This window comes from Salmo trutta, chromosome 24 (assembly GCF_901001165.1).
Source record: "Salmo trutta chromosome 24, fSalTru1.1, whole genome shotgun sequence".
NCBI classification, from domain to species: Eukaryota; Metazoa; Chordata; class Actinopteri; order Salmoniformes; family Salmonidae; genus Salmo; species Salmo trutta.
This window is the reverse complement of record NC_042980.1, coordinates 50,021,101-50,040,922: the sequence shown is the minus strand read 5'-3', so window position 1 is coordinate 50,040,922 and position 19,822 is coordinate 50,021,101. Positions and strand designations below refer to the sequence as shown.

The window sequence follows — 19,822 nt, the reverse complement described above, 5'->3', positions numbered from 1 at the left end:
TATCACTAATGACTACTGTACACCACAACTAATATATTATATCACTAATACCTACTGTTAACAAACTAATATATTATATCACTAATACCTACTGTTACACCACTAATATATTATACCACTAATACCGACTGTTACATCACTAATATATTATACCACTATAACCTACTGTTACACCACTAATATATTATATCACTAATACCTACTGTTACACAACTAATATATTATATCACTACTACCTACTGTTACAACACTAATATATTACACCACTAATACCGACTGTTACATCACTAATATATTATACCACTAATACCTACTGTTACACCACTAATACCTACTTTTACACCATTTATATACTACACCACTAATACCTACTGTTACACCACTAATACATACTGTTACATCAATATATTATACCACTAATACCTACTGTTACACCACTAATACCTACTGTTACATCACTAATATATTATATCACTAATACCTACTGTTACATCACTAATACCTACTGTTACACAACTAATATATTATACCACTAATACCTACTGTTACACCACTAATACCTACTGTTACATCACTAATACCTACTTTTACCCACTAATAAATTACCACTAATACTACTGTTACATCACTAATATATACACCACTAATACATTACACCACTAATCCTAACTGTTACAATCACTAATATATTATACCACTAGACCTACTGTTACATCACAATATTACACTAACCTACTGTTACATCACTAATACCTACTGTTACATCACTAATATATTATACCACTATTACCTACTGTTAACATACTAATTACACCACTAATACCTACTGTTACATCACTAATACCTACTATTACATCACTAATATATTATACCACTAATACCTACTGTTACACAACTAATATATTATACCACTAATACCTACTGTTACATCACTAATATATTATAACACTAATATCTACTGTTACACCACTATTACCTACTGTTACACAACTAATATATTATACCACTAATACCTACTGTTACATCACTAATATATTACAACACTAATACCTACTGTTACACCACTAATACCTACTTTTACACCACTATTACCTACTGTTACCACAACTAATATATTATACACTAATACCTAATGTTACATCACTAATATATTACACCACTAATACCTACTGTTACACACTAATACATACTGTTACATCACTAATATATTATACCACTAAACCTACTGTTACACACTATACCTACTGTTACATCACTAATATATTATCACTATACCTACTGTTCATCACTAATACCTACTGTTACACAACTAATATATACCACTAATACACTGTTACACACTAATACCTACTGTTACATCACTAATACCTACTGTTACATATCCAATATATTACACCACTAATACCTACTGTTACATCACTAATATATTACACCACTAATACATTACACCACTAATACCTACTGTTACATCACTAATATATTATACCACTATTACCTACTGTTACATCACTAATATATTACACCACTAATACCTACTGTTACATCACTAATACCTACTGTTACATCACTAATATATTATACCACTATTACCTACTGTTACATCACTAATACCTACTGTTACACCACTAATACCGACTGTTACACCACTATTACCTACTGTTACACAACTAATATATTATACCACTAATACCTACTGTTACATCACTAATATATTACAACACTAATACCTACTGTTACACCACTAATACTTACTGTTACACCCCTAATAGCTACTGTTACACCACTAATACCTACTGTTACACCACTAATACCTACTGTTATACAACTAATATATTATACCACTAATACCTACTGTTACATCACTAATACCTACTGTTACACCACTAATATATTACACCAATAAAATCTACTGTTACACCACTAATATATTACATCACTAATACCTACTGTTACACCACTAATACCTACTGTTACATCACTAATATATTACATCACTAATACCTACTGTTACACCACTAATACCTACTGTTACATCACTAATATATTATACCACTAATACCTACTGTTACATCACTAATATATTATATCACTAATACCTACTGTTACATCACTAATACCTACTGTTACACAACTAATATATTATACCTCTAATACCTACTGTTACACCACTAATATATTATACCACTAATACCTACTGTTACACCACTAATACCGACTGTTACATCTCTAATATATTACATCACTAATACCTACTGTTACATCACTAATATATTATACCACTAATACCTACTGTTACACCACTAATACCGACTGTTACATCACTAATATAATTATACCACTAATACTACTGTTACACCACTATACCTACTGTTACATCACTAATAATTACACCACTATACCGACTGTTCATCTCTAATATATTATATCACTAATGACTACTGTTACACCACTAATATATATATCACTAATACCTACTGTTACACAACTAATATATTATATCACTAATACCTACTGTTACACCACTAATATATTACAACCACTAATACCGACTGTTACATCACTAATAGATTATACCACAATAACCTACTGTTACACCACTAATATTATATCACTAATACCTACTGTTACACAACTAATATATTATATCACTAATACCTACTGTTACACCACTAATATATTACACCACTAATACCGACTGTTACATCACTAATATATTATACCACTAATACCTACTGTTACACCACTAATACCTACTTTTACACCATTTATATACTACACCACTAATACCTACTGTTACACCACTAATACATACTGTTACATCACTAATAAATTATACCACTAATACCTACTGTTACACCACTAATACCTACTGTTACATCACTAATATTTTATATCACTAATACCTATTGTTACATCACTAATACCTACTGTTACACAACTAATATAATATACCACTAATACCTACTGTTACACCACTAATACCTACTGTTACATCACTAATACCTACTGTTACACCACTAATATATTATACCACTAATACCTACTGTTACATCACTAATATATTACAACACTAATACCTACTGTTACATCACTAATATATTATACCACTATTACCTACTGTTACATCACTAATATATAACACCACTAATACCTACTGTTACATCATAATACCTACTGTTACATCACTAATATATTATACCACTATACCTACTGTTACAATCACTAATACCTACTGTACATCACTAATATATAACCACTAATACCTACTGTTACACAACTAATATATATACCACTAATACCCTACTGTTACTCACTAATATATTATAACCTAATACCTACTGTTACACCACTATACCTACTGTTACACCACACTACTATCTACTGTTACCCCACTATTACCTACTGTTACACAACTAATATATATACCACTAATACCTACTGTTAAACAATACAAATATACAACACTAATACCTACTGTTACACCACTAATACCTACTTTTTACACCACTATACCTACTGTTACACAACTATATATTATCCACTAATACCTACTGTTACATCACTAATATATTACACAACCACTAATACCTACTGTTACACCACTAATACATACTGTTACATCACTAATATATTATACCACTAATACCTAATGTTACACCACTAATACCTACTGTTACATCACAAATATATTATATCACTAATACCTACTGTTACACCACTAATACCTACTTTTACACCACTATAATTATACCACTAATACCTACTGTTACAACCACTAATACCTACTGTTACATCACTAATACCTACTGTTTACACCACTAATATATTATACCACTAATACCTACTGTACATCACTAATATATTACACACTAATACATACATCCACTAATACCTACGGTTACATCAATAATAATTATACCACTATTACCTACTGTTACATCACTAATATATTACACCACTAATACCTACTGTTACATCACTAATACCTACTGTTACATCACTAATATATTATACCACTATTACCTACTGTTACATCACTAATATATTACACCACTAATACCTACTGTTACATCACTAATATATTACATCACTAATACCTACTGTTACACCACTAATACCTACTGTTACACCACTAATACCTACTGTTATACAACTAATATATTATACCACTAATACCTACTGTTACATCCCCAATATGTACAACACTGAATGTTTATGAGGGATTTAATCAGTCTTTTTGGCTCCATCACTGTGAATGTTTATGAGAGATTTAGTCAGCCCCTCAAGCTACAACACTGTGACTGTTTATGAGGGGTTTAGTCAGGCCTTCTAGCTACAACACTGTGACTGTTTATGAGGGGTTTAGTCAGGCCTTCTAGCTACAACACTGACTGTTTATGAGGGGTTTAGTCAGGCCTTCTAGCTACAACACTGTGACTGTTTATGAGGGATTTAGTCAGGCCTTCTTGCTACAACACTGTGACCCCAATATGAGCTCTGATACACATCAACACCTTATAAGCCTCTCGTCTTTACAAACTCACTCAAATCCTAATTTAATCACATACAGAGCCATTCCTGGGTTGCTGGCTTGACCAACTGCCATTTCCTCCAATATATTTCTCTCCCATTTGGCTTGTCGGGCGTTTTGGAGAGGAAAAGTTGCTGTGCCTCAGAAGGCCAGTCCTGGGAGAGGGTGATGTGAAGCCGAGGCTGCCGTCGATGCTACAGCCACTTCACAAGAATATAAACAGTGTTTTGATTGTCCGTGGGGAAGGGACTGAGAAAGAAACCAGCCTTATCACAGCCCAGCAGCTCTGGAATTCACTGCAATGATAAAGTGGCGGAGCGGAAAACCGTACAAGGCTGGCACAATCCAAAGACGGATTAGTTTTTCTGACATAAGCTTCCTGAAAAACGAATCAATCAGTCCATGCAGCATTATTAGAAGCATGAGATTAAAGCTGCAGCTCCTAATCCTCAAGAGTACAGTTATTACACTGCCACTGTTAGTTGCCTTTAAATATACAATAAATAAAGAATGAAAGCAGAGCTAATTGTGCCCAGGGAAGGGAAGAGGGCTGAAGAGGAGCATGCCCTGGAGAGACTTTAGTTTAGACACAATGTATGGTTTATTATGAAGACGGGACTCAAACTGGTGTCCTTGACGAACCCCTTCAACTTTCCCTTCCACTCTCTCTGTCTAACATTGGCTTCCATTTTATTGCAACATTTAAGCAAAAAAATATTCTGGTCCATTTTAAGTAAACCATTTGCAGTATACTTTATGACGTAATGCAAAACATCTTTACATACACTACAAAACATTAAGAAACACCTGCTCTTTCCATGACATGGACTGACCAGGTGAATCCAGATGAAAGCTATGATCCCTTATTGATGTCACTTGTTAAATCCACTTCAATCAATGTAGATTAAGGGGAGGAGACGGGTTAAAGAAGGATTTTTAAGCCTTGAGACAATTAAGTCATGAATTGTGTATGAATGCCATTCAGAGGGTGAATGGGCAAGACAAAATATTTAAGTGCCTTTTTAACAGGGTATGGTAGTAGGTGCCAGGTGCACCGGTTTGTGTCAAGAACTGCTGGGTTTTTCACACTCAACAGTTTCCTGTGTTTATCAAGAATGGTCCACCACCCAAAGGACATCCAGCCAACTGGACACAACTGTGGGAAGCATTGGAGTCAACATGGGCCAGCATCCCTGTGAAACACATTCAACACCTTGTAGAGTCAATGCCCCAAAGGATTGAGGCTGTTCTGAGGTTAAAAGGGTGTGTGCAACCAGGGGGTGTGCAACCAGGGGGTGTGCAGCCAGGGGGTGTGCAGCCAGGGGGTGTGCAACCAGGGGGTGTGCAGCCAGGGCGTGTGCAACCAGGGGGCGTGCAGCCAGGGCGTGTGCAACCAGGGGGTGTGCAGCCAGGGGGTGTGCAGCCAGGGCGTGTGCAACCAGGGGGTGTGCAACCAGGGGGTGTGCTGCCAGGGGGTGTGCAGCCAGGGGGTGTGCAGCCAGGGGGTGTGCAACCAGGGGGTGTGCAGCCAGGGGGTGTGCAGCCACGGTGAAAGTAAGGCGGTATGGCGTAATGGCAAAATAAATCTCTTTATAGAATACTAGATATCTTTACAGAATACTATATCTCTTTATAGAATACTACATCTCTTTACAGAATACTACATCTCTTTATAGAATACCCTCATCTCTTTATAGAATACTACATCTCTTTATAGAATACGATATCTTTATAAAATACTACATCTCTTTACAGAATACTACATCTCTATAGGACATTACATCTCTTTATAGCACACTACATCTCTTTATAGAATACTACATCTCTTTATAGCAGGCTACATCTCTTTATAGAATACTAGATATCTTTACAGAATACTATATCTCTTTATAGAATACTACATCTCTTTACAGAATACTACGTCTCTTTATAGAATACCCTCATCTCTTTATAGCACACTAGATATCTTTACAGAATACTACATCTGTCACGTCCTGACCAGTAAAGTGGTTATTTGTTATTGTAGTTTGGTCAGGACGTGGCAGGGGGTGTTTGTTTTATGTGTTTCGGGGTTTTTGGTTAATGTTCTATGTTGGTATATTTCTATGTTCGTTCCAGTCTTTCTATTTCTATGTTTACTTTATTGGGTTGACCTTCAATTGGAGGCAGCTGTTCCTCGTTGCCTCTAATTGAAGGTCCTATTTAGTAGGGGTGTTTTTTCATGGGTTTTTGTGGGTAGTTGTTCCAAGTGTAGCTGTGTGCCTCACAGGACTGTTTCTTCGTCGTTGTTATGTTGAAGTATTTTGTTTCGTTTTCTTTAATAAAGAAGAAGATGAGTATACACATTCCCGCTGCATTTTGGTCTAATCCATACGACGAACATGACAACATCTCTTTATAGAATACTACATCTCTTTATAGCACACTACTTTTCTTTATAGAATACTACATCTCTTTATAGAATACTACATCTCTTTATAGAATACTGCATTTCTTTATAGAATACTACATATCTTTATAGAATACTACATCTCTTTATAGAATACTACATATCTTTATAGAATACTACATCTCTTTATAGAATACTACATCTCTTTATAGAATACTACATATCTTTATAGAATACTACATCTCTTTATAGAATACTACATATCTTTATAGAATAAAAAATCTCTTTACAGAATACTATATCTCTTTATAGAATACTACAATGCTTTATAGAATACTACATCTCTTTATAGAATACAACATCTCTTTATAAAATACTACATCTCTTTATAGAATACTATATCTCTTTATAGAATATTACATCTCTTTATAGAATACTACATCTCTTTATAGAATACTACATCTCTTTATAGAATACCCTCATCTCTTTATAGAATACTATATCTCTTTATAGAATACTATATCTCATTATAGAATACTACATCTCTTTATAGAATACTATTTCTCATTATAGAATACTACATCTCTTTATAGAATACTATTTCTCTTCATAGCACACTACATCTCTTTATAGAATACTAGATATCTTTATAGAATACTACATCTCTTTATAGAATACCCTCATCTCTTTATAGAATACTACATCTCTTTATAGAATACTACATCTCTTTATAGAATACTACATCTCTTTATAGAATACCCTCATCTCTTTATAGAATACTACATCTCTTTATAGAATACTACATCTCTTTATAGAATACTACATATCTTTACAGAATACTACATCTCTTTACAGAATACTACAACTCTTATAGAATACTACATCTCTTTACAGAATACTACAACTCTATAGGACATTACATCTCTTTATAGAATACTACATTTCATTATAGAATACTACATCGCTTTAAAGCACACTACATCTCTTTATAGAATACTACATCTCTTTATATAATGCTACATCTCTTTATAGAATACTACATCTCTTTATAGAATACTAGATATCTTTACAGAATACTATATCTCTTTATAGAATACCAAATCTCTTTATAGTAGACTACATCTATTTATAGCACACTACATCTCTTTATAGAATACTAGATATCTTTACAGAATACTATATCTCTTTATAGAATAGTACATATCTTTATAGAATACTACATCTCTTTATAGAATACCCTCATCTCTTTATAGAATACTACATCTCTTTATAGAATACTAGATATCTTTATAAAATACTACATCTCTTTACAGAATACTACATCTCTATAGGACATTACATCTCTTTATAGCACACTACATCTCTTTATAGAATACTACATCTCTTTATAGCAGGCTACATCTCTTTATAGAATACTAGATATCTTTACAGAATACTATATCTCTTTATAGAATACCAAATCTCTTTATAGTAGACTACATCTATTTATAGCACACTACATCTCGTTATAGAATACTAGATATCTTTACAGAATACTATATCTCTTTATAGAATACTAAATATCTGTCACGCCCTGACCAGGGGAACTCTGCTATTTTTGGTCAGGGTGTGGTATTTCTATGGTTTATTTTCTATGTTTTGTTATAGCCTTTCTTTGTGGTTTATTTCTATGTTGGGCTCGGAGGTGATTTCCAATCAGACAGCTGTCGCTAGTTATGTCTGATTGGCAATCACATTTAAGTTCCTTTTCCCCCCACGATGTTTGTGGGTTGTTGTCTCGTTATTTGAGCACGTAACGTATGGGCAGGTTTTTTCTTGATTTTGTGTACATGTTTAATTCTAGTGTGTTGAATAAACATGTATTCGCTCCCAGCTGCGTTTTGGTCCGCTTCCTCATCACCCGACGCCAATCGTTACAGAACAACCCACCACCAAAGGACCAAGCAGCAGAGGAAGGAGCAGAGGGAATTTGGATTGGATACATGGAGGAAATGGAGCAAAGACCAGGAATGCTACCGAGGAACACGACTGGCGATTAAACCCGAGAGGCAACCCCAATATTTTTTTTTTGGGGGGGGCATATGGGTAGTTTGGCGGGGCAAGTTTGGAGCCCCAGGCCAAATCCCCGGACTGTTTCTCGGAGGCCAGTTAATGGACAGGTCTTATGCTTCGGGGTAATGGGTGTTATGGCAAGGCCAAGTGTTTTTAGGCCAGTACGCGCTATACCAGCGCCCCGCAGTTACCAGGGGGTAGTAGGCATTCAGCCAGAAAGGGCGATGCCAGGTTTAAGCTCGAGACCGCCAGTAAGCCTCTATGGTCCTATATATCCTGTTCCCGCTCCACGCACTAGCCTAGAGGTGCGTGTTCCCAAGCTGGCATATCCGGTACCAGCACCACGCACCAGGATTATAGTGCGTCAGCCCGCCAGTCAACAGTCGTCGGAGCTGCCCGCCAGTCAACAGTCGTCGGAGCTGCCCGCCAGTCAACAGTCGTCGGAGCTGCCCGCCAGTCAACAGTCGCCGGAGTGGTCAGACTGCGCTGAACTGCCGGAGTGGTCAGACTGCGCTGAACTGCCGGAGTGGTCAGACTGCGCTGAACTGCCGGAGTGGCCAGACTGCGCTGAACTGCCGGAGTGGCCAGACTGCGCTGAACTGCCGGAGTGGCCAGACTGCGCTGAACTGCCGGAGTGGCCAGACTGCGCTGAACTGCCGGAGTGGCCAGACTGCGCTGAACTGCCGGAGTGGCCAGACTGCGCTGAACTGCCGGAGTGGCCAGACTGCCCAGACTGTCCCGAGCTGCCAGACGTCCTCAGTCCAGTCCAGCCCGTCCCTGCTCCCCGCACCAGGTTGGTGGTGCGTGTCCCCGGTCCTGTCCGGCCCGTCCCTGCTCCCCGCACCAGGTTGGTGGTGCATGTCCCCGGTCCTGTCCGGCCCGTCCCTGCTCCCCGCACCAGGTTAGTGGTGCGTGTCCACAGTCCTGTCTGGCCCATCCCTGCTCCCCGCACCAAGCCAGTGGTGCGTGTCCCCAGTCCAGTCCGGCCCGTCCCTGCTCCCCGCACCAAGCCAGTGGTGCGTGTCCCCAGTCCAGTCCGGCCTGTCCCTGCTCCCCGCACCAGGTTAGTGGTGCGTGTCCCCAGTCCTGTCCGGCCCATTCCTACTCCCCGCACTAAGCCAGTGGTGCGTGTCCCCAGTCCAGTCCGGCCCGTCCCTGCTCCCCGCACCAGGTTAGTGGTGCGTGTCCACAGTCCTGTCCGGCCCATCCCGGCTCCCCCGCACCAAGCCGGTGGTGCGTGGTCCCCAGTCCAGTCCGGCCCGTCCCTGCTCCCCGCACCAGGTTGGTGGTGCGTGTCCCCAGGCCAGTCCGGCCCGTCCCTGCTCCCCGCACCAGGTTGGTGGTGCGTGTCCCCGGTCCTGTCCGGCCCGTCCCTGTTCCCCGCACCAGGCCCACGGCGCGTGTCCACAGTCCGGCACGGCCTGTGTCCGGTCCACCGGTGACCAGTCCTGTTCCTGTCGGCGGCTCCGCTTCGGAGCCTGAGCATGCCGCTCCACCGTGGTCCAGTCCGGGCCAGAGGGGTAGGGCTAGGGTGGAGGCAGGGGGAGAAACATGCCCGGGGCCAGAGCCTCCACCGAGGGTGAGGCGCCCACCCGGGTCCCCCCCCCTAATAGACTTTAGGTTGGTGCGCCGGGAGTACGCACCTTTGGAGGGGGGGTACTGTCACGCCCTGACCAGGGGAACTCTGCTATTTTTGGTCAGGGTGTGGTATTTCTATGGTTTATTTTCTATGTTTTGTTATAGCCTTCTTTGTGGTTTATTTCTATGTTGGGCTCGGAGGTGATTTCCAATCAGACAGCTGTCGCTAGTTATGTCTGATTGGGAATCACATTTAAGTTCCTTTTCCGCCCACGATGTTTGTGGGTTGTTGTTTCGGTTATTTGAGCACGTAACGTATGGGCAGGTTTTTTCTTGATTTTGTGTACATGTTTAATTCTAGTGTGTTGAATAAACATGTATTCGCTCCCAGCTGCGTTTTGGTCCGCTTCCTCATCACCCGACGCCAATCGTTACAATATCTTTATAGAATACTACATCTCTTATAGAATACCCTCATCTCTTTATAGATACTACATCTCTTTATAGAATACTAGATATCTTTATAAAATACTACATCTCTTTACAGAATACTACATCTCTATAGGACATTACATCTCTTTATAGCACACTACATCTCTTTATAGAATACTACATCTCTTTATAGAATACTACATCTCTTTATAGCAGGCTACATCTCTTATAGAATACTAGATATCTTTACAGAATACTATATCTCTTTATAGCATACTACATCTCTTTACAGAATACTACGTCTCTTTATAGAATACCCTCATCTCTTTGTAGAATACTACATCTCTTTATAGCACACTACATCTCTTTATAGCACACTAGATATCTTTACAGAATACTACATCTGTCACGTCCTGACCAGTAAAGTGGTTATTTGTTATTGTAGTTTGGTCAGGACGTGGCAGGGGGTGTTTGTTTTATGTGTTTCGGGGTTTTTGGTTAATGTTCTATGTTGGTATATTTCTATGTTCGTTCTAGTCTTTCTATTTCTATGTTTAGTTTATTGGGTTGACCTTCAATTGGAGGCAGCTGTTCCTCGTTGCCTCTAATTGAAGGTCCTATTTAGTAGGGGTGTTTTTTCATGGGTTTTTGTGGGTAGTTGTTCCAAGTGTAGCTGTGTGCCTCACAGGACTGTTTCTTCGTCGTTGTTATGTTGAAGTGTTTTGTTTCGTTTTCTTTAATAAAGAAGAAGATGAGTATACACATTCCCGCTGCACTTTGGTCTAATCCATACGACGAACATGACAACATCTCTTTATAGAATACTACATCTCTTTATAGCACACTACTTTTCTTTATAGAATACTACATCTCTTTATAGAATACTACATCTCTTTATAGAATACTACATCTCTTTATAGAATACTACATATCTTTATAGAATAAAAAATCTCTTTACAGAATACTATTTCTCTTTATAGAATACTACAATGCTTTATAGAATACTACATCTCATTATAGAATACTACATCTCATTATAGAATACTATATCTCTTTATAGAATACTATATCTCTTTATAGAATACTACATTTATTTATTGAATACTACATCTCTTTATAGAATACAACATCTCTTTATAGAATACTACATCTCTTTATAGAATACTATATCTCTTTATAGAATATTACATCTCTTTATGGAATACTACATCTCTTTATAGAATACAACATCTCTTTATAGAATACTATATCTCTTTATAGAATACTACATCTCTTTATAGAATACCCTCATTTCTTTATAGAATACTATATCTCTTTATAGAATACTATATCTCATTATAGAATACTACATCTCTTTATAGAATACAACATCTCTTTATAGAATACTACAATGCTTTATAGAATACTACATCTCTTTATAGAATACTACATCTCATTATAGAATACAGCATCTCTTTATAGAATACAACATCTCTTCATAGAATACTACATTTCTTTATAGAATACAACATCTCTTTATAGAATACTACATTTCTTTATAGAATACAACATCTCTTTATAGAATACTACATCTCTTTATAGAATACTATATCTCTTTATAGCATACTATATCTCTTTATAGAATACTACATCTCTTTATAGAATACTACATCTCTTTATAGAATACTCCATCTCCAGCAGGGAGTCTATCCCATGAATCTGTGCACACCAGAATGACTCGTAGTAGTTTATCGTAGAGACTGTACCATAGCTCAGAAACATGCATCCAGCTGCTTTGTGGATGTTTGGGTTGTGACATAAAGCAACACCGAGCTTCATAGTGAGATACTCCATTAAGACATGGTGAATGTAGTCATCTTGTCATTAGTAATCCTGAACAGTAAACCTTTTTTGTCCCCAACATTCCATGATACATCATGTACACTATAGGACTAGAACAGTGATACATGATCTACTAATACAGTAAAACATTAGAGAGCAGAGCTCAAGTGGCTCTGTCCTCAGATACATTGTTGTGCTGTCAGATGATCAGGCACTGACTGCAGCAGATGTCACAGAGAGAATGGTTCCTGTGAAGACTCTGACCCCCCTATCTCTCCCTAGGGGACTGCAGCAGATGTCACAGAGAGAATAGTTCCTGTGAAGACTCTGACCCTCCTATCTCTCCCTAGGGGACTGCACAGATGCTGTGGCTACACCGTGTGTGTGTGTGTGTGTGTGTGTGTGTGTGTGTGTGTGTGTGTGTGTGTGTGTGTGTGTGTGTGGTGTGTGTGTGTGTGTGTGTGTGTGTGTGTTGGCACAGACAATATGTCCATAGACAGCGAGGGTACTCAGGGAGGGAGCCAGGGGACAGGAGGCCCACAGGGAGGCTAGTTGGGGCTACAGGGAGGATGGGAAGTGAGAATAGGGCCATAGCCACGCATAGCGCTGCACAGGGCTTCGAAAGCAACCTTAATGCAATTTGAATATCTTTACAGCCCTACACAAGTTTAACCTGTGAATAATTAATTTGATAGCATTGTAAATCAGTCCTCTGCTACAGTCCTCTGCTACAGTCCTCTGCTACCACTACTCTACATTAATACTTTACAACATTACTACTGCTACTGCTACCACTACGCTACATTAATACTTTACAACATTACTACTACTGCTACCACTACGCTACATTAATACTTACAACATACCTACTGCTACTGCTACCACTACACTACATTACTATTTTACAACATTACTACTACTGCTACTACTACGCTACATAAATACTTTACAACATACCTACTGCTACTGCTACCACTACGCTACATTAATACTTTACAACATTACTACTGCTACCACTACGCTACATTAATACTTTACAACATTACTACTGTTACCACTACGCTACATTAATACTTTACAACATTACTACCGCTACCACTACGCTACATTAATACTTTACAACATTACTACTGCTTACCACTACGCTACATTACTATTTTACAACATTACTACTGCTACCACTACGCTACATTACTATTTTACAACATTACTACTGCTACCACTACGGTACATTAATACTTTACAACATTACTACTGCTACCACTACGCTACATTAATACTTTACAACATTACTACTGCTACCACTACGCTACATTAATACTTTACAACATTACTACTGCTACCACTACGCTACATTAATACTTTACAACATTGCTACAATTCTATTTATAACATTGCTACTGCTACCACTACACTACATTATTAATTAAAACATTACTACTGCTACCACTAATGCTACATTAATACTGCTATTGCTACTTTAAATTACTACTTTACATTATTACTACTGCTACCGACTATGCCACATTACTTTTTACAACATTACTACTTCTTCTACCAATATGCTAACGTTTGTCACGGTTGTCGTAGGGTAAAGTGGTCCAAGACGCAGCGGGGAAATGTGCACTCATCTTCTTTTATTAAATGGACAAGAAGGTGAACCAAAACAACACGTACACAAAAAAACACAACGACGAATAACAGGCCGGTAAGGCACAAAGCTATACACAGCACAATCGCCCACAAACACCAACACAAACACATAACCTATATAGGACCCCTCAATCAGAGGCAACTAGAAACACCTGCCTCCAATTGAGAGTCCAACACCCAATTACCTAAACATAGAAATACAAATGACTAGACTAAACATAGAATTAAATAAACATAGAACATTGCCCAAAACCCGGAATAATAAATCAAACACCCCACTAAACACATAACCACCTCGAACCACATAAAACAAATACCCCCTGCCACGTCCTGACCAAACTACAATACAAATAACCCCTATTACTGGTCAGGACGTGACAACGTTGCTACTTTATAACATTAGTACTGCAACTGCTACCAATATGCTACATTACTACTTTATGACATTACTACTATTACCACTATGCTACATTACTATTTTACAACATTACTACTGCTAGTACTACCACAATGCTACATTACTACTCTACAACATTACTACCGCTACAGTACCATTACGCTACAATACTACCTTACAGCATTGCTACTGCTACCACTGCACAACAATGCTTCTTTACAACATTACTAATGCAACTGCTACCAGCACGATACATTACTACTTTACAACATTACTACTGCTACTGTTACCATTACACATTGCTATTTTACAACATTACTACTGCAACTGCTACCAGCATGATACATTACTACTTTACAACATTACTACTGCTACCACTACGCTACATTACCACTTTACTACTGCTACTGCTACCACTACTCTACATTACATTACTATTTTAAAACATTACTAGTGCTACTGCCACCACTATGTTACATTACTATTTTACAACATTCTACTGCTACTACTACGCTACATTACTACTTTAGAACATAAGTACTACGACCAATATTCTACATTAATACTTACATCATTAATACTGCTACCACTATGCAACATTACTATTTTACAACATTACTACTGGAACTGATACTGATACTTTACATTACTACTTTGCAACACTACTACCGCTGCCACTATGCTACATAACAATTGTACATTACTACTGCTACTGCTACCACTACACTACATTATTACTTTAAAACATTACTACTGCTACCACTACACTACTTATTACTTTAAAACATTACTACTGCTACCACTACGCTACATTAATACTGCTACTGCTATTCTATATTACTACTTTACAACATTACTACTGCAACTGTAAACATTACTACTTTATGACATTACTACTGCTATTACTACCCCTATCCTATATTACTACTTACAACATTACTACTTATACAACAACACTACTACTACTTTACAACATTACTACTGCAACCACTATGCCACATTACAACATTACTACTGCTAACTACACCTCATTACTACTTTACAACATTACGCTACATTACTACTGCTACCACTACACAACATTACTATTTACAACCTTACTACTGCAACCACTACACCACTTTACAACATTACTACTGCTACTACTATGCTACATTACTATTTTATAATCACGGTCAGTTGTGATACAGCCTGGATTCGAACCAGGGTGTCTGTAGTGACACCTCTAGCACTGAGATGCAGTGCCTTAGACCCCTGCGCCACTCTGGAGCCCATTACTACTGCAACTGCTAACAATACAATACATTGCTACATTACTATATCATATACTATATATATATCATATACTACTACTATATATTGCTACATTACTATATCATAAAATTACTACTGCTACCAATACGCTACATTACACTTTTATGACATTACTACTGCTACTGCTACCACTACTCTACATTGCTACTTTACAACATTACTACTGCTACTGCTACCACTACGCTACATTAATACTTTACAACATTACTACTGTTAGCACTACTCTACATTAATACTTTACAACATTACTACTGTTACCACTACTCTACATTGCTACTTTACAACATTACTACTGCTACTGCTATGCTACATTGCTACTTTACAACATTACTACTGTTACCACTACTCTACATTTTAATACTTTACAACATTACTACTGTTACCACTACTCTACATTGCTACTTTACAACATTACTACTGCTACTACTACGCTACATTATACTTTACAACATTACTACTGTTACCACTACTCTACATTGCTACTTTACAACATTACTACTGCTACTGCTACTGCTATGCTACATTGCTACTTTACAATGTTACTACTGCTACTGCTACCACTACGCTATATTACTATTTTACAACATTACTACTGCACTACACTACATTACTGAGGAGTATTTCTGTCTGTAATAAAGCCCTTTTGTGGGGAAAAACTCATTCTGATTGGCTGGGCCTGGCTCTGCACTGGGTGGGCTGGCTGCCAAATGGGGGGGGGCCTATGCCTTCCAAAGCCCATCCATGGATCCCTGCCCAGTCATGTGAAATCCTCAATTATGGCGTCATTTATTTAATTTGACTGACTTCCTTATATTAACTGTAACTCATTAAAATCTTTGAAATTGTTGCATGTTGCGTATATATTTTCATCATTATATACAGTGCATTCGGAAATTCAGACCCCCTTCTTCCATGCCGTCCATGGGAGGGGTGCGTCACTTGAGTAGGTTGAGCCACTGACGTGGTCTTCCTGTCTGGGTTGGCGCCCCCCCCTTGGGTTGTGCCGTGGCGGACATCTTTGTGGGCTATACTCGGCCTTGTCTTCGGACGGTAAGTTGGTGGTTGTAGATATCCCTCTAGTGGTGTGGGGGCTGTGCTTTGGCAAAGTGGGTGGGGTTATATCCTGCCTGTTTGGCCCTGTCCGGGGGTATCATCGGATGGGGCCACAGTGTCTTCTGATCCCTCCTGTCTCAGCCTCCAGTATTTATGCTGCAGTAGTTTATGTGTCGGGGGGCTAGGGTCAGTCTGTTACATCTGGAGTATTCTCTTGTCTTATCCGGTGTCCTGTGTGAATGTAAATATGCTCTCTCTAATTCTCTCTTTCTTTCTTTCTTCTCTCGGAGGACCTGAGCCCTAGGACTACCTGGCATGATGACTCCTTGCTGTCCCCAGTCCACCTGGCCATGCTGCTGCTGCTCCAGTTTCAACTGTTCTGCCTGCGGCTACGGAACCCTGACCTGTTTCACCGGACGTGCTTGTTGCACCCTCGACAATTACTATGATTATTATTATTTGACCATGCTGGTCATTACGAACATTTTAACATCTTGACCATGTTCTGTTATAATATCCACCCGGCACAGCCAGAAGAGGACTGGCCACCCCTCATAGCCTGGTTCCTCTCTAGGTTTCTTCCTAGGTTTTTGGCCTTTCTCAGGAGTTTTTTCCTAGGGAGTTTTTCCCAGCCACCGTGCTTCTTTCACATGCATTGCTTGCTGTTTGGGGTTTTAGGCTGGGTTTCTGTACAGCACTTTGAGATTTCAGCTGATGTACGAAGGGCTATATAAATAAATTTGATTTGATTTGATTTGATTTGACTTTTTCCACATTTTCTTATGTTACAGCCTTATTCTAAAATGTATTAAATTGCTATTTTCCTCATCAATCTACACACCATAGCCCATAATGACAAAGCCCAAACCGGTTATTAGAAAAGTTAGCGAATTTATTAAAAAAAAAAATATATATATATATATATATATACCTTATTTGCATAAGTATGCAGACGCTTTGCTACGAGACTTGAAATTGAGCTCCTGTTTCCATTGATCATCCTTGAGATGTTTCTACATCTCCTGTGGTAAATTGATTGGACATGATTTGGAAAAGGCACACACCTGTCTATATAAGGTCCCACAGTCAGTGGTGTAAAGTACTTAAGTAGAAATACTTTAAGTACTACTCAAGTCGGTTTTTGGGATATCTGTACTTCACTTTACTATTATTATTTTTTACAACTTTTACTTTTACTCCACTACATTCCTAAAGAAAATAATGTATTTTTACTCCATATATTTTCCTTGACACCCAAAAGTCCTCGTTACATTTGAATGCTTAGCAGCACAGGAAAATGGTCCAATTTACACACTTCTCAAGAGAACATCCCTGGTCATCCCTACTGCCTCTGATCTGGAGGACTCACTAAACAGAGAACATCCCTGGTCATCCCTACTGCCTCTGATCTGGAGGACTCACTCAACAGAGAACATCCCTGGTCATCCCTACTGCCTCTGATCTGGAGGACTCACTCAACAGAGAACATCCCTGGTTATCCCTACTTACCACTGATCTGGAGGACTCACTCAACAGAGAACATCCCTGGTCATCCCTACTGCCTCTGATCTGGAGGACTCACTAAACAGAGAACATCCCGGTCATCCCTACTGCCTCTGATCTGGCGGACTCACTAAACAGAGAACATCCCCGTCATCCCTACTGCCTCTGATCTGGAGGACTCACTAAACAGAGAACATCCCCGGTCATCCCTACTGCCTCTGATCTGGAGGACTCACTAAACAGAGAACATCCCTGGTCTCCCTACTGCCTCTGATCTGGAAGACTCACTAAACAGAGAACATCCCTGGTCATCCCTACTGCCTCTGATCTGGAGGACTCACTAAACGAAGAACATCCCTGGTCATCCCTACTGCCTCTGACCGGGCAGACTCACTAAACACAAATGCTTCGTTTGTAAATTGGTGTCCTGAGCATTGAACTGTGCCCTGGCTATCCGAAATTTAAAAACAAGAAAATCATGTCGTCTGGTTTTCTTAATATAAGACATTATAAATTATATATACTTTTACTTTGATACTTAAGTACATTTAAAACCAAATAGTTTTAATCAGTAATATTTTACTGGGTGACGAGGTATCTTACTTTTACTCAAGTATGAAAATTGGTTACTTTTCCCACCACAGTTGACAGTGCATGTCAGAGCAAAAACCAAGCCATGAGGTTGATAGAATTGTCCGTAGGGCTCCGAAACAGGATTATGTCGAGGCACAGATCTGGGGATGAGTACTAAAACATTTCTGCAGGATTGAAGGTCCCCAAGAACACAGTGGCCTCCATCATTCTTAAATGGAAGAAGTTTGGAACCACTAAGACTCTTCCTAGAGCTGGCCGCCCGGCCAAACTGAGCAATCGGGTAGAAGGGCCTTAGTTAGGGAGGTGACCAAGAACCCGATGGTCACTCTGACAGAGCTCCAGAGTTCCTCTGTGGAGATTGTGAGAACCTTCCAGAAGGACAACCATCTCTGTAGCACTCACCAATCAGGCCTTTATGGTAGAGTGGCCAGACGGAAGCCACTCCTCAGTGAAAGGCACATGACAGCCCGCTTGGAGTTTGCCAAAAGGAACCTAAAGACTCTCA

At 38.9% G+C, this 19,822-nt stretch overlaps 1 protein-coding gene and 1 long non-coding RNA gene across 3 annotated transcripts in view; both read right to left on the bottom strand.

Moving 5' to 3' along the window:
• The window catches only part of LOC115161462 (uncharacterized), a 7,548-nt gene extending 4,196 nt beyond the window's left edge, over positions 1 to 3,352 (bottom strand). The window contains exon 1 of the long non-coding RNA XR_003869267.1: positions 3,329 to 3,352. This is a non-coding gene — a long non-coding RNA (uncharacterized LOC115161462). The remainder of the gene's footprint in view (positions 1 to 3,328) is intronic.
• LOC115161461 (neurexophilin-2-like) overlaps positions 1 to 19,822 on the bottom strand; it is a 99,854-nt gene that overhangs the window by 47,714 nt on the left and 32,318 nt on the right. The window lies entirely within an intron of this gene.